Source organism: Neofelis nebulosa, chromosome 2 (genome assembly GCF_028018385.1).
Source record: "Neofelis nebulosa isolate mNeoNeb1 chromosome 2, mNeoNeb1.pri, whole genome shotgun sequence".
In the NCBI taxonomy this organism is placed as follows: Eukaryota; Metazoa; Chordata; class Mammalia; order Carnivora; family Felidae; genus Neofelis; species Neofelis nebulosa.
Genome location: NC_080783.1, coordinates 95,312,145 through 95,324,916, shown reverse-complemented (window position 1 = coordinate 95,324,916; position 12,772 = coordinate 95,312,145). Strand labels below are relative to the sequence as shown.

The window sequence follows — 12,772 nt, the reverse complement described above, 5'->3', positions numbered from 1 at the left end:
CATTTTCAAAAAAGTTCATATAAAAGACTACGTGGAATAGGGTTAAGGAAGAACTGAATGAACAGCACTTTTTTTTTTTTTTTTTTTTTTTAAGAGAAGACTATAAATTAAGAAAGCTGGGACTAGAGCGTAAGGGTTAAGGAAAGTTGATTCATTTGTTTTTTTAACTAAGAAGCTTAGGTAGGTTTAGAAATAGGGCATTTAAAGTGTAGATAGGCTAATGGAAATGGACAATGAGGGGATCTAAGCCTGTCTTCAAGAAGCAGAAGGTTGTAGAAGAGGCTGAAGTGATAGGATAAAGGGAACAGGAGGGAGGTCAAGAGCACAGAAGGACATATGGAGAAACTGTGAAGGAGAAAGGAGAAAATCAAGATAGCTCAGATTAAAAAGACTTTTCTCTCTCTCTCTTTTTAAAAGTTTATTTATTTATTTTAAGAGAGAGAAGACAGTGAGTGAAAGCATGCCAGCAGGAGGGAAGGGGAAATGTGCAGAGAGAGAGCAGATGAGAGAAAATCCCAAGTAGGCTCCATACTATCAGCAAGGAGCCCGATGTTGGGGCTCAAACATATGAACAGTGAGATCATGACCTGAGCCAAGATCAAGAGATGAGTAACAGACTGAGCCACCCAGGTGCCCCTAAAAAGGCTTTTCTTAGTTAACTTGAGGACAAGTTATCTATTAAGAATGAGTAATCAATGTGAGATGAATTAAATAGGAATCAAATTTAAAGCATCAATTTAATCTAAAACACAAATGTAGTCTCTTAACTATTAAAAGCTAGTTAGATCGCTCAGTCGGTTGGGTGAACAACTCTTGACTTTGGCCCAGGGCATGATCTCACAATTTGTGAGTTCAATCAAGCCTTTCGTCTGGCTCTGTGCTGACAAGGCGGAGTCTGCTTGGGATTCTCTCTCTCTCTCTCTCTCTCTCTCTCTCTCTCTCTCTCTCTCTCTTTGCCCCTCCCCTGCTCAAGCATGTTTTCTCTCTCTCTCAAAATAAATAAACTTAAAAAAAACTAGTTAGAAATTTTGGGAAAAGAGAGCAGGCTGAACACATTTAACCTAGACTCCCTCTAAATGCTGTATGTATGTATGTATGTATGTATGTATGCATGTATGTATTATATATTTACTGTTCATTTACTTAGAGAGAGACAGAGTGTGAGCAGGAGAGGGGCAGAGAGAGAAGGAGTGAGAAAATCCCAAACAGGCCCTGAGCTATCAGTGCAGAGCCTGGACATGGGGCTCGATCTCACGAAGTACAATATCATAACCTGAGGGGAAATCAAGAGTCTGACACTCAATCAACTAAGCCACCCAGGCACCCCTCAAAGTTGTATTTAAAAGACAGCAAAGCATACAGAGAACTCAAGAGGAATTAATAGTGACAAAACTTTGGAAACTAGAAAGTAGACAGATGCTTAGTAACTAATTAGCCAACCTGACAGCTCCTAAGGTGGAAGTATGGAAAGTTGACAAGCAAGAGGTTTAGAATAGAGGTAATGTAAAAAAGGCTTAGGAAATGGTGCTAAGGGAAGTGAGGTTGGGGGTGTGGCTACAACAGGAGGATTGGTCAAAATAATATTTGAGGAGTTGATCATGTACCAACACTGATCTAGATATTCTCCTATTCCTATTCCACACAATAGAGTACTTCTCCAACCTACTCTGGCAGAAAGCAAGAGATTTATTTTCTAGAGAGCATAAAACAGAAGGTATATGGATAAAGGAATCCTACAATGATGGTAGGCTATTCTACAAAAATCATAGGGATTAAATAAAAGTTACATAATAAATGTGGAGATCTGCCCTTCTCTCTCAGCCTTCTTATCCTCCCATGTCTCCAAAAAGACAAAGAGGCTCATGCCTTCTACACAGGAGAGGAGAATCATATAAATTGATTATATTCTAGGGAATGTGACAAGCCAAAAAGAAAAGACTAAAGAGTCTAATATTGAGGGTTCCTCAACAAGACATCCAGTCAGATCATCCGTTATTGAAGGCCATAGTCTATAAGTCATATCCATGTACAGTTTCCAGTCAGTGTAACTAGAAGAGATTACATTTGTAAGACAACAGGATGCTCTAAAAATGGAGTGACTAAGAGGGAAAGGGGCGGAAATACTTTTGGAAATTAAAAATCTAACAGTAGGAATTAAAAATTCACTGGTTATGAAGCCAAGAAAATCTTCCAGGAAGTAGATGAAAAATTATAATAGAGTAAATATAAAAGTATAAGAAAATTAGAGAATCAAACCAAGACGGCAATACATGAATAATAAAATTTCTAGATACAACAGAGAAAACAGAGGAAAGAAAATAATCAGAGAAATAAAAAAAAAAAAGTTTTATAAAACTTAAGGGCAGGAGTTTTCAAAATGGAAAATGGAATAGGTCCTCTGAGGATCCATGGATGAAAATGGACCTAGAGTGTGGTCCATCATCATGAAACTTTAGAACACTGGGAACAAAGAAATAATTCTTTAAGCATCCAGGGAAGGGAGGAAAATAATTAAAACAAAAGACTTGAAGTGCATTGGATTTCTCAATATCTGTAGTAATTCTGAGAAAATGATTCCTTTCTTCCTTCCTATCTTTCATTTCTTCCTTCCTTTCTTTTTCTCTTCTTTCTTTCTCTCTTTCTTTCTTTCTTTCTTTCTTTCTTTCTTTCTTTCTTTCTTTCTTTCTTTCTTTCAAGAGGGCATGAGTGGGAGAGGGGCATAGGAAGAGGGAAAGAGAGAATCCAAAGTTTCTCTCAAGATGTGGGGCTTGATCTCATGACCATGAGGTCATGATCTGAACCAAAACCAAGCGGCTCAGTCAGTTAAGCGTCCGACTTCGGATCAGGTCATGATCTCACAGTTTGTGGGTTTGAGCCCTGTGTCGGGCTCTGTGTTGACAGAGCCTGGAGCCTGCTTCAGATTCTGTGTTTCCCTCTCTGCCCCTCCCCTGCTCACACTCTGTCTCTCTTTCTCAAGAATAAATAAAACATTAAAAAAAAAAAAGTTAGATGCTTAACTGACTGAACCACCCAGGCACCCTGAGAAAATGATTTCTAATTAAGAATTATACACAGCCAAATTAAAAATCGGAATAAAAGTAGAATAAAGCTATTTTCAAATACACAGAAACTCAAATAATTGATGACAGCTAAAGACACAAAGCAAGCAGTAATACAAACCAAGAAGCAATATAAACATGTTGCTGAGGGATTCGAAGTAAATATTAAAAGAAAACCAAAAAACAGCTAAGAGAACAGAAAGTGGTTGCCTCTGGGGAATAAGTAGAAGACATATTTTTTGAAATAGCTGTTTTTCTTCATTAAACTAGGATCGTATGTAGCTTTGGCAATAATAAAAAATTTTTTTAACAGGGACATTTCCAAATTGAAAAGTACCTATTTAAAATTAATGCACACAACTATAAACTCATAGGACTGATTTTGCACGCTACATTTTGTATGTATACATTTTCCAAACAATAGAAATTCATCATACAATGAGACTTAATGGAGGCCATTAAGAACTTTAGCCTTGGATTTCAGTGCCTCAGAGAGTGAAATGAAGTACTCTCAAACTAAAGAGCTATAAATTCCAGATATGTTGCCATGGTAACTGAACCACTTTAATAAACCGCTTGTTTGGCTAAAGAGCTGTATTTACTGTGATAAGTCTTTCAAAAAAACACACGTCAAGTTGGAGTATTTTTTAGGTACATTCATTTACCACCCATTGCAGACTTAGAAATTATACAACCACTGTATCCCCAGTTTCAGATGCATTCCCTGCCTGAGCAAGCTATTTCTGCCAGAGTCCCCTCCACTGATATCACCCCTTACTCATTACAATCAGAAACTGCTGATGCCAAAGCCCAAGCGTCCTGTTTCCCATTCCTTCTAATCACTGGTTTAGAAAGGCTTATGGTTAATATTAATACTGCAAGTTCAATTATATAATGGGCTAAACAGTCTATTGGGACTAGCCTAGTAACTTAAAAATCATTGTGACCTTGCTTCCTAGAGAAAGAGAACCAAAATATCTATGTAACAACCTTTAGGATTTCCATTAGGTTCTTACAAGGGGACTGCAAATCACTGCATTTTAAAATGTACCATACAAGCATGTTAACTCTTTTGATTTTATTCTAATTAAAACTGTCACTGCATTGTCATATTTTACATTATCTGGGCAGGAAGTTGCTTTCAAACTATCTTAAGTGTGAATTATGTGGAATGGCAGGTCCCAATCAGTATTTTGGTTATGCAAGTTCAGGTTTTGCAGAAGTTGCAAAAAATTTATGTATTCACAATCTTACTTTGCTGAAACTGTCTGTTAGTCCAAGCTCTAGTTTAAATAATGAAGACCATACATCTCATTTAAAGAAATTCAGAAATGAAGAGAATATAATATATGCTAATATTTGTTTCTTAAATTGGTTTTAGTGAATAGGTAGGTGTACATCATAATTTTTAAAGTAAAAGTAAAGAAAAGCCTCAAGCACATTAAAGACCTGATGAAATTTACTTGATTTTAAATTGTCAGCTTTTAATCAAATGATAAAAGGGAGAAACAAAGAATGAAAAAAACCATCAAATCTGCATTATGACAAAAGACTCTGTCCATGACCAAATATTAGTTTCGCTTCCCTCGTCCCTCTTCTTGACTAGGCCTCAGCCTGTCCTGGCCAGGTCTACACAGCCAAGGCTCAGCAAGAATCCTGCTGAGTCAGTTTATCAAGAAAGCCCCTACCCTTGCTACCTGATCAACCCTTGATATCTGATTAAGTTCCTCATCCCCCACTTATGATGTTTAAGCCCTTGGCCTTCTTGAGCAAGAATCTCCCTAGCCTTAATGTCTCTTCTTAGTAATTTTGCATCCACTGACCCCCTTCATGTTGCAGGGTGGCTAAATCCCCACTGGTTCTTGTTGAATTCAGAGTTGAGCAGTCTCTCTCCACAACTGTAAGAGGGTTGACTCCTTTGCAATGATCTTGAATGAAGTCTTCCTTACCATTTTAATAAGTATCAGAATGATTTTTTTATTTAGCTGCTACAAATTTCAGCTAAAGGAGTATGAGCATAAAAGAAGCTCCTCCTTAAATTCTTAAGTCCTTAGGCCCCAGAGCAAATGCAGTTTTATTTAGATATAGGGTGGCCATGTGCTTTAAGGAAAGTTCTTCGAGCTCTTTTAAATAAACACAGGGTGAATTGTGATTGGTCTACGCAAGCCTAGCACTTCCATTCTCCCTGCAAGTGACTCTAATAAGAAATGGGAGAAGTCTGCAGGGGCCTTCCAAAAAAATCCTCACTGACAAAGGGACCCTTAGGAAGGCTTTTTCTTGCTTTGGACATTATGGTCTGTACATGGTATAAGGAAGTGCAACAGCAATCTTGGGGCCTAAGGAAGCCATTAAGAACAAGGAGCAACCTAGCGTAGACAAAGCAGAAAGACAGAAGAAGCTGGGTTCTTTCAACAAACAAATAAACAAAAACACAAAAAACCCACAATACCTTTATTGGGATATAATTCACATACCATTAACTTCACCCATTTGAAGTGTGCAGTTCAATGGCTTTTAGTTTTATCCACAGAGATGTGCATCCATCACCATAGTCAGTTTTAGAATATTTTCATTATCCTACAAAGAAACCCTTCATCTCTTAGCCATGATATCCCCACCATGGTCTCTGCCTCACCCCCTAGCTCTAGACAAACACTAATCTACTTTCTGTCTCTATGAATTGGACTATTTTGGACATTTCACATAAAATGAGTAATACAATGCAATCTTTTATGACTGGCATCTTTATTAGCATAAGGTTTTCAATCCATGTTGCACCACATGTTGGTATTTAATTTCATTTTATTGCCATATAACATTCCATTGTATGGATATATCACATTTTATTTGCCCATTCACCTGTTGATATCCTCTCTGCTTCTTTTGTTTTTATACATTTGTCTTGTTCACTTCATAGTATTTATTAATTTATCTGTGATAGTTGATTTAACCTTTACTCTTTAAAATTATAAGAGGAAAGTATGAAAGTAAAAGGGAATATGCATTGCTTATTCACCCCCAACCCACCCTGTCCCGCCCCACAGACCACCACAAAAGAAAGGCTAGAAATGTGTCTTCTGCTATCCTTTCCATTGGCCCATGGCTCTTAATTTAGAAACCACTTTATCAGCCTGAAAAGATATTTTCAAATCTGTAGTAAATATTTTGAAATCCAGTAGAAGACAGCCTTCAGGAGAAGAATGGTAGTTCCATATTATGATATCAGTATTTTGGACATTTCACTGAGCCCCATGCCAAAAAAAATAATAGTTTCACTTCCAAAGAAGGTTTGAGTGAACTACTGTTAAGTGTTTTCTTATTTCTAGCCATGTTTCTTTCTTTTTTATCATTTCATTTAATTTTTTTCATCATAAGTGTACTCTTTAATCCCTATTCCAAATGTCTCCCATCCCTCCACCCACCTCCCCTCTACTAACCATCAGTTTTGTTCACTATAGTTAAGAGTCTGTTTCTTGGTTTGTCTTTCTTTCTTCTTCTATTTATTTTATAAAAATTATTTATTTATGTATTTATTTATTTAATGTTTTTATTTCTTTTTGAAGGAGAGAGAGACAGAGCATGAGTGGGTGAGGAGCAGAGAGAGAGGGAGACATAGAATCTGAAGTAGGCTCCAGGCTCTAAGCTGTCACCACAAAGCCCAATGCGGGGCTCAAACTCATGAACTGTGAGATCATGACCTGAGCCGAAGTCTGATGCTTAACTGACTGAGCCACCCAGGCACCCCTAAATTTATTTTTTTAATTTACATCCAAGTTAGCATATAGTGCAACAATGATTTTGAGTAGACTCCTTACCACCCCTTACCCATTTAGCCCATCCCCCCTCCTACAACTTCTCCAGTAACCCTCTGTTTGTTCTCCATATTTAAGAGTCTCTTATGTTTTGTCCCTCTCCCTGCTTTTATATTATTTTTGCCTCCCAGCCCTTATGTTCAACTGTTTTGTCTTAAATTCCTCATATGAGTGAGGTCATCTGATTTTGTCTTTCTCTAATCTCACTTAGGATAATACCCTCTAGTTCCATTCACGTCATTGCAAATGGCAAGATTTCATTCTTTTTGATTGCAGAGTAATAATCCATTGTATATATATACACCACATCTTCTTTATCTATTCATCCATCGATGGACATTTGGGCTCTTTCTATACTTGGGCTAGTGTTGATAGTGCTGCTATAAACATTGGGGTGCATGTGTCCCTTCAAAACAGAATACCTGTATCCCTTGGATAAATACCTAGTAGTGCAACTGCTGGGTCATAGGTAGTTCTATTTTTAATTTTCTGAGGAACCTCAATACTATTTTCCAGAGTGGCTCCACCAGTTTGCATTCCCATCAGCAGTGCAAAAGAGATTCTCTTTCTCTGCATCTTTGCCAACATCTTTTGTTGCCTGAGTTGTTAATGTTAGCCATTCTGACAGGTTTAAGGTGGTATCTCATTGTGGTTTTGATTTGTATTTCCTTGATGATGAATGAAGTTGAGCATTTTTTCATATGTCAGTTGGCCATCGGGATGTCTTCTTTGGAGAAGTGTCTATTCATGTCTTTTGCCCATTTCTTCATTGGATTATTTGTTTTCTGGGTGTTGAGTTCGATAAACTCTTGGTTTGTCTCTCCTTTTATTCCTTTGCTTGTTTGTTTTGTTTCTTCAATTCCACATATGAATGAGATCATATGGTAATTTTCTTTCTCTGAATGACTTATATCATTTAGCATTATATTCTCTAACTCTATCCATGTCATTGCAAATGGCAAGGTTTCATTTTTTTATGGTTGAATCATATTCTGTGTGTGTGCGTGTGTGTGTATGTGTACCACATCTTCTTTATCCATTCATGTATTGATGGACACTTGGACTGCTTCCATAATTTCGCTATTGTAAATAATGCTGTAAGAAACATAGGGGTGTTTGAGTTAGTGTTTTTGTATTTTTGGGGTAAATACCCAGTAATGTGATTATTGGATCACAGTATAATTCTATTCTTAACTTTTTAAGAGAAACCTCCTTACTGTTTTCCAGAGAGGCTGTACCAGTTTGTATTCCTGCCGACAGTGCAAGAGGTTTCCTTTTACTCTACATCCTCACTGACACCTGTTCCTTGTGTTTTTTATTTCAGCCATTTTAATAGGTACATTTCCCTGATGATGAGTGATGTTGAGCATCTTTTCATGTGTCTTTTGGCCATCTGTAGGTCTTCTTTGCAGAAATGTCTGTTTATGTCTTCTGCCCATTTTTAATTGGATTAGTTTTTTGGGTATTGAGTTGTATCCGTTCCTTATATATTTTGGATAGTAACCCTTTATTGGATATGTCATTTACAAATATCTTCTCCCATTCAGTAGATTGCCTTTGAGTTTTGTTTATGGTTCCCTTTTCTTTCCCTTGCCTCAGGAGACATCTAGAAAAATGCTGCTAAGACTAATGTCAGAGAAATTACTGCTTGTGCTCTCTTCAAGGATTTTTATGGTTACAGGTCTCACATTTAGGTCCATTTTGAGTTTATTTTTGTGTATGGTGTAAGCAACTAGTCCAGTTTCATTATTTTACATGTAGCTGTTCAGTTTCCCCAACACCATTTGTTGAAGACATTGTCTTTTCCTGTTGTATATTCATCCCTCCTTTGCAGAAGATTAACTGACCATATAATTGTGGGTTTATTTCTGGGTTTTCTGTTCCATTCCATTGATCTATGTGTCTATTTTTATCAAGTACCATATTATTTTGATTACTACTGCTTCGTAATATAACTTGAAGTCTGAAACTGTGATACCTCCACTTTTGTTTTTCTTTCTCAAGCTTGCTTTGACTATTTGAGGTCTTTTGTGGTTCCATACAAATTTTAGGAGTTTGTTACAGTTCTATGAAAAATGTTGTTGGTATTTTGAAAGGAACTGCATTAAATATGTAGTGGCTTTGGGCAGTATAGACATTTTAACAATATTTGTTCTTCTAACCCATGAGCATGTAATGTTTGTTCCTTGGAGTGGTCTTAAATCTCTTTCATTAGTGTTTTACTGTTTTCAGAATACAAGTCTTTCACCTCTTTGGTTAAGTTTATTCTCAGATATTTTATTGTTTTTGGTGTAACTGTAAATGAGATTGTTTTCTTAATTTCACTTTCTGCTGCTTCATCATTAGTGTATAGGAATGCAACAGATTTCTGTACATTGATTTTATATCCTGCAACTTTTATCCTTTATGAATATACCTGTAGATAGAAATCTAGTACTTCTAATACATCTAATCTTTTAACACTGAGTTCTATAAGCAGTCCATTTCACAGTGAAGCAGATGGGCTACAATACCAGGAAAAGAGGGCAACTTCAATTTAATACTTTAACCAATACAATTTTACAAAAGAACCTGGGATCCTAAGCCTTTCCATACAACTTTTTGGAACAAGATATAATAAAGCAATCATTTTATCCAACCATTCTTTCTTTTCTTCCTTTCTTTCCTTTCCTTCCTCCCTTCTCTCTCCTCTCCTCTCCTCTCCTCTCCTCTCCTCTCCTCTCCTCTCCTCTCCTCTCCTCTCCTCTCCTCTCCTCTCCTCTCCTCCCCTCCCCTCCCCTCCCCTCCCCTCCTCCCTCCCTCCCTATGATTGGTGAGGGCTGACATTCCCTTAAATGACATATTCTGTAACTGAACTAACATTACTTCACTTGTTAGTGAGTCACAGATAGAAACTACACCAGGTGGAGCTGACGCACAAAGGTAACTTTATTTGTAGCAAATAAGGAGATCACAGGGAATAACTTCCAAAGCCATGAGTCCCTGAGCAAGGGTGAGTGGGTTCCTTTTATTTAGGGTTAGGATGAATATTTAGAAAGGGGAGACTTGTTATTGTATGGAGAGGCAAGCATAAAGTCATGCATGTGCCTTAAGGAAACATACCTATACATACATCATTATGTAAATGAGGTTTGTGCTCCTCCTAGGACAGAGATTTTAGAATGATAATGACGTAAAGGTAGTAACTGTCCACCACTCCATGAGTCACTCCATGGTCCATCTGTGCAAGTTTCAGTTGGAGGTTAAGCTCATACTGGTCTAAGTGGTCTGGACCAGTGGGATCTCTCTGTCTGGGCAGGCATTATTGCTTGAGGGGAGTTTCAGTTCCCACCACCAGATACCCATTGGGTTTTTTGTCTAAGTTAAGAGATAGCTGGAAAAAGTTCAATTAAAAACTTGTTCTCATGAAAGTTGATCTCGGGGCGCCTGGGTGGCTCAGTCGGTTAAGCGTCCGACTTCGGCTCAGGTCATGATCTCACAGTCCGTGAGTTCGAGCCCGGCGTCGGGCTCTGTGCTGACAGCTCAGAGCCTGGAGCCTGCTTCCGATTCTGTGTCTCACTCTCTCTGTGCCCCTCCCCCATTCAAGCTCTGTCTCTCTCTGTCTCAAAAATAAATAAACTTAAAAAAAAAAAAAAAAGTACAAACCAAGGGACAAAATTCTTAAAAAAAAAAAAAGAAAGTTGATCTCAGGGAAGTTTGATCATAAAAATATTGATCAAAACAGCTCATCTAATTCTTTTAAAATTAAACTCAATTTTCAAAAACACTTCTAAACTCTAAACTCTATCTACTGTTTCTAAACTCTATCTACTAGTCATGTCAGTAAAGTCATCAAATTTGTACTACTATAGCATAAGCATGAATAAACCTTATTTGTGTGGTAAAAATTTTCATACATAGAATGTACAGAAATTTCAATTCTGAATTTTCTCCATGTTTGCACAGGGATGCTTAAAAATCATGAATAGGAAAACAGACACCATTTTAAACCCATGGTCACTAACAAATATTAAATTTTTCAGCTATCCTACTGCACTGATGGCCAAGTGCATGTACTCTGGAGCCAGACTGTCCGGGTTCAAATCCTGTCTCTATCATTTACAATCTGAGTCCTTGAGCAAGTCACTTAAACTCTGTGCTTTAGTTTCTCCATCTACAGAAGGGATAAAAGTACCTACTCCTCATGGAGCGGTGGTGGAAGTTAAAGACTTAGTGCATAAAATATGTAGGGAGTAGTGCTTGGCCCATGATGCCCATGGTCCCCAAGGTAGAAGTGCTAGCTCTTATTGCTGTATTTCCCCAGCAAACTGTAAAAACCACTTCAACCTTTACTCTTTTCTTCGAAATCACAACCCATGCCTTTTGGCTTTCAAATACCCCACCACAAAGGGAAAAAAGAATTCATCATCTGAACATTTTTACCTTTTCTTGCTTTCATTCATCCTCATTTCCTTTCTTTTTGTCATGAGAGGCATTTCTTCTTTTCTCTAAGGCAAATCTCTCCATCTGTGATTCCAAACTTAACCATTCCTGCCACCTCAAAATTCCTGCATGACTCCTCCCTCTCAAATGGAAATGTCTCCACCTTTATTAAAGCCTTCCTCCAGACCACATGGCCATAGAGCTAATATACTATCTCTTTCTTCCTCTACAAGGATAACATTATTGTTTTATTTGCACTTTATTATTACCAACCATATCCTTACTAAAGAACAAGAGGCCAAATGTGCCTGGTTTAGAGCCAGAGTCCCTTTCTTACACAAAAGAACTGGCACAGGACAAGGTTCCCTTCAGTCTCACAACGCCCTGATCCCTGTGCAGCAGGGAATACTGCAGTGGCCTCATTATACATCACTGCATATTATAAATAGGATCCTACCTGTGTGAAGCTGCTGAGGCAAGACAGCAAAGAGGAAATGCACTCTGTGCATAATGGAAAAGTGTTTAGAGCAGTTTGCCTTCTAAAAAGTTTTTAAGGCACTAAGGAATGCTCTCATCCCCAAAGTGACAAGAAATTTTAAATTATGGGTTGGTTTAATCACTTTTATAGAAATGGTACTGGCATTTCTCTTAAAAGGTTTTCGGTAAAATGAGGTGTTGCAATATACCAGAAAAACACTGAGAGTTGGCCAAACCATACCACTTACATCTGTCCTTTTTTCCTAGGAAAGTACTATGCTGATCCTAAATCTAAAGAATTTGTTCATTTTAACCCATTGTATTCTCAACAAATATTACAAAGCAATAAAAGTAATGATATAGAAGAAAAGTAATTGTCATGATCTGGGATCATTCACCAATTGACTTTTTACCAGTAACATTATTTTACCTTCATTTCCTTTGTTTAGTGTCACTGCTGTTAGCCTGGACTACCAGTGTGGCATCCCAACTGAATTCCCTGCTTACAGGCTTGTTCCTTCCAGTGCATTCTCCACATAGCTATAGTTCTTTTCCCAAGGCACAAATCCAATCATTCTACTCTATTTTACTCTCTACCTCATTGCTCAGAACCCTTAGGACAAACTATAAACTATGATCTTTATGATAGGGTTACTGCTCTCTCTGATCTTCAACTAGTCTCAGAATTCCTCCCTGACACTTCATGTTTTGGCTATGATGACCTACTTTTGATTCCCTAAATATGCCTTTTCTGGCCAATCTTTGTGAGTTTGCACAAACTATTCATCTGTCTTGACATACACTCTTATCAACCCCAACCGATTCCCATTTCACTTCCCCTCTACTCTAGTTGGCTAAATCACACTTGATTCCTTGGGATATCTTTTCTGAACTCTCAAGACTGGGATACATGTCTTATCCAAAGTGCTTCCAACATATCTTGTTTTTAATTTAAACATTAAATATACTGGGCTGTAGTTGAACATTTATTTTACTGTCTTC

The 12,772-nt window shown here is 37.6% G+C and overlaps 1 protein-coding gene across 3 annotated transcripts in view; it reads right to left on the bottom strand.

Annotated features, from left to right (window-relative positions):
• The window catches only part of ZRANB3 (zinc finger RANBP2-type containing 3), a 308,537-nt gene that overhangs the window by 63,634 nt on the left and 232,131 nt on the right, over positions 1-12,772 (bottom strand). The window lies entirely within an intron of this gene.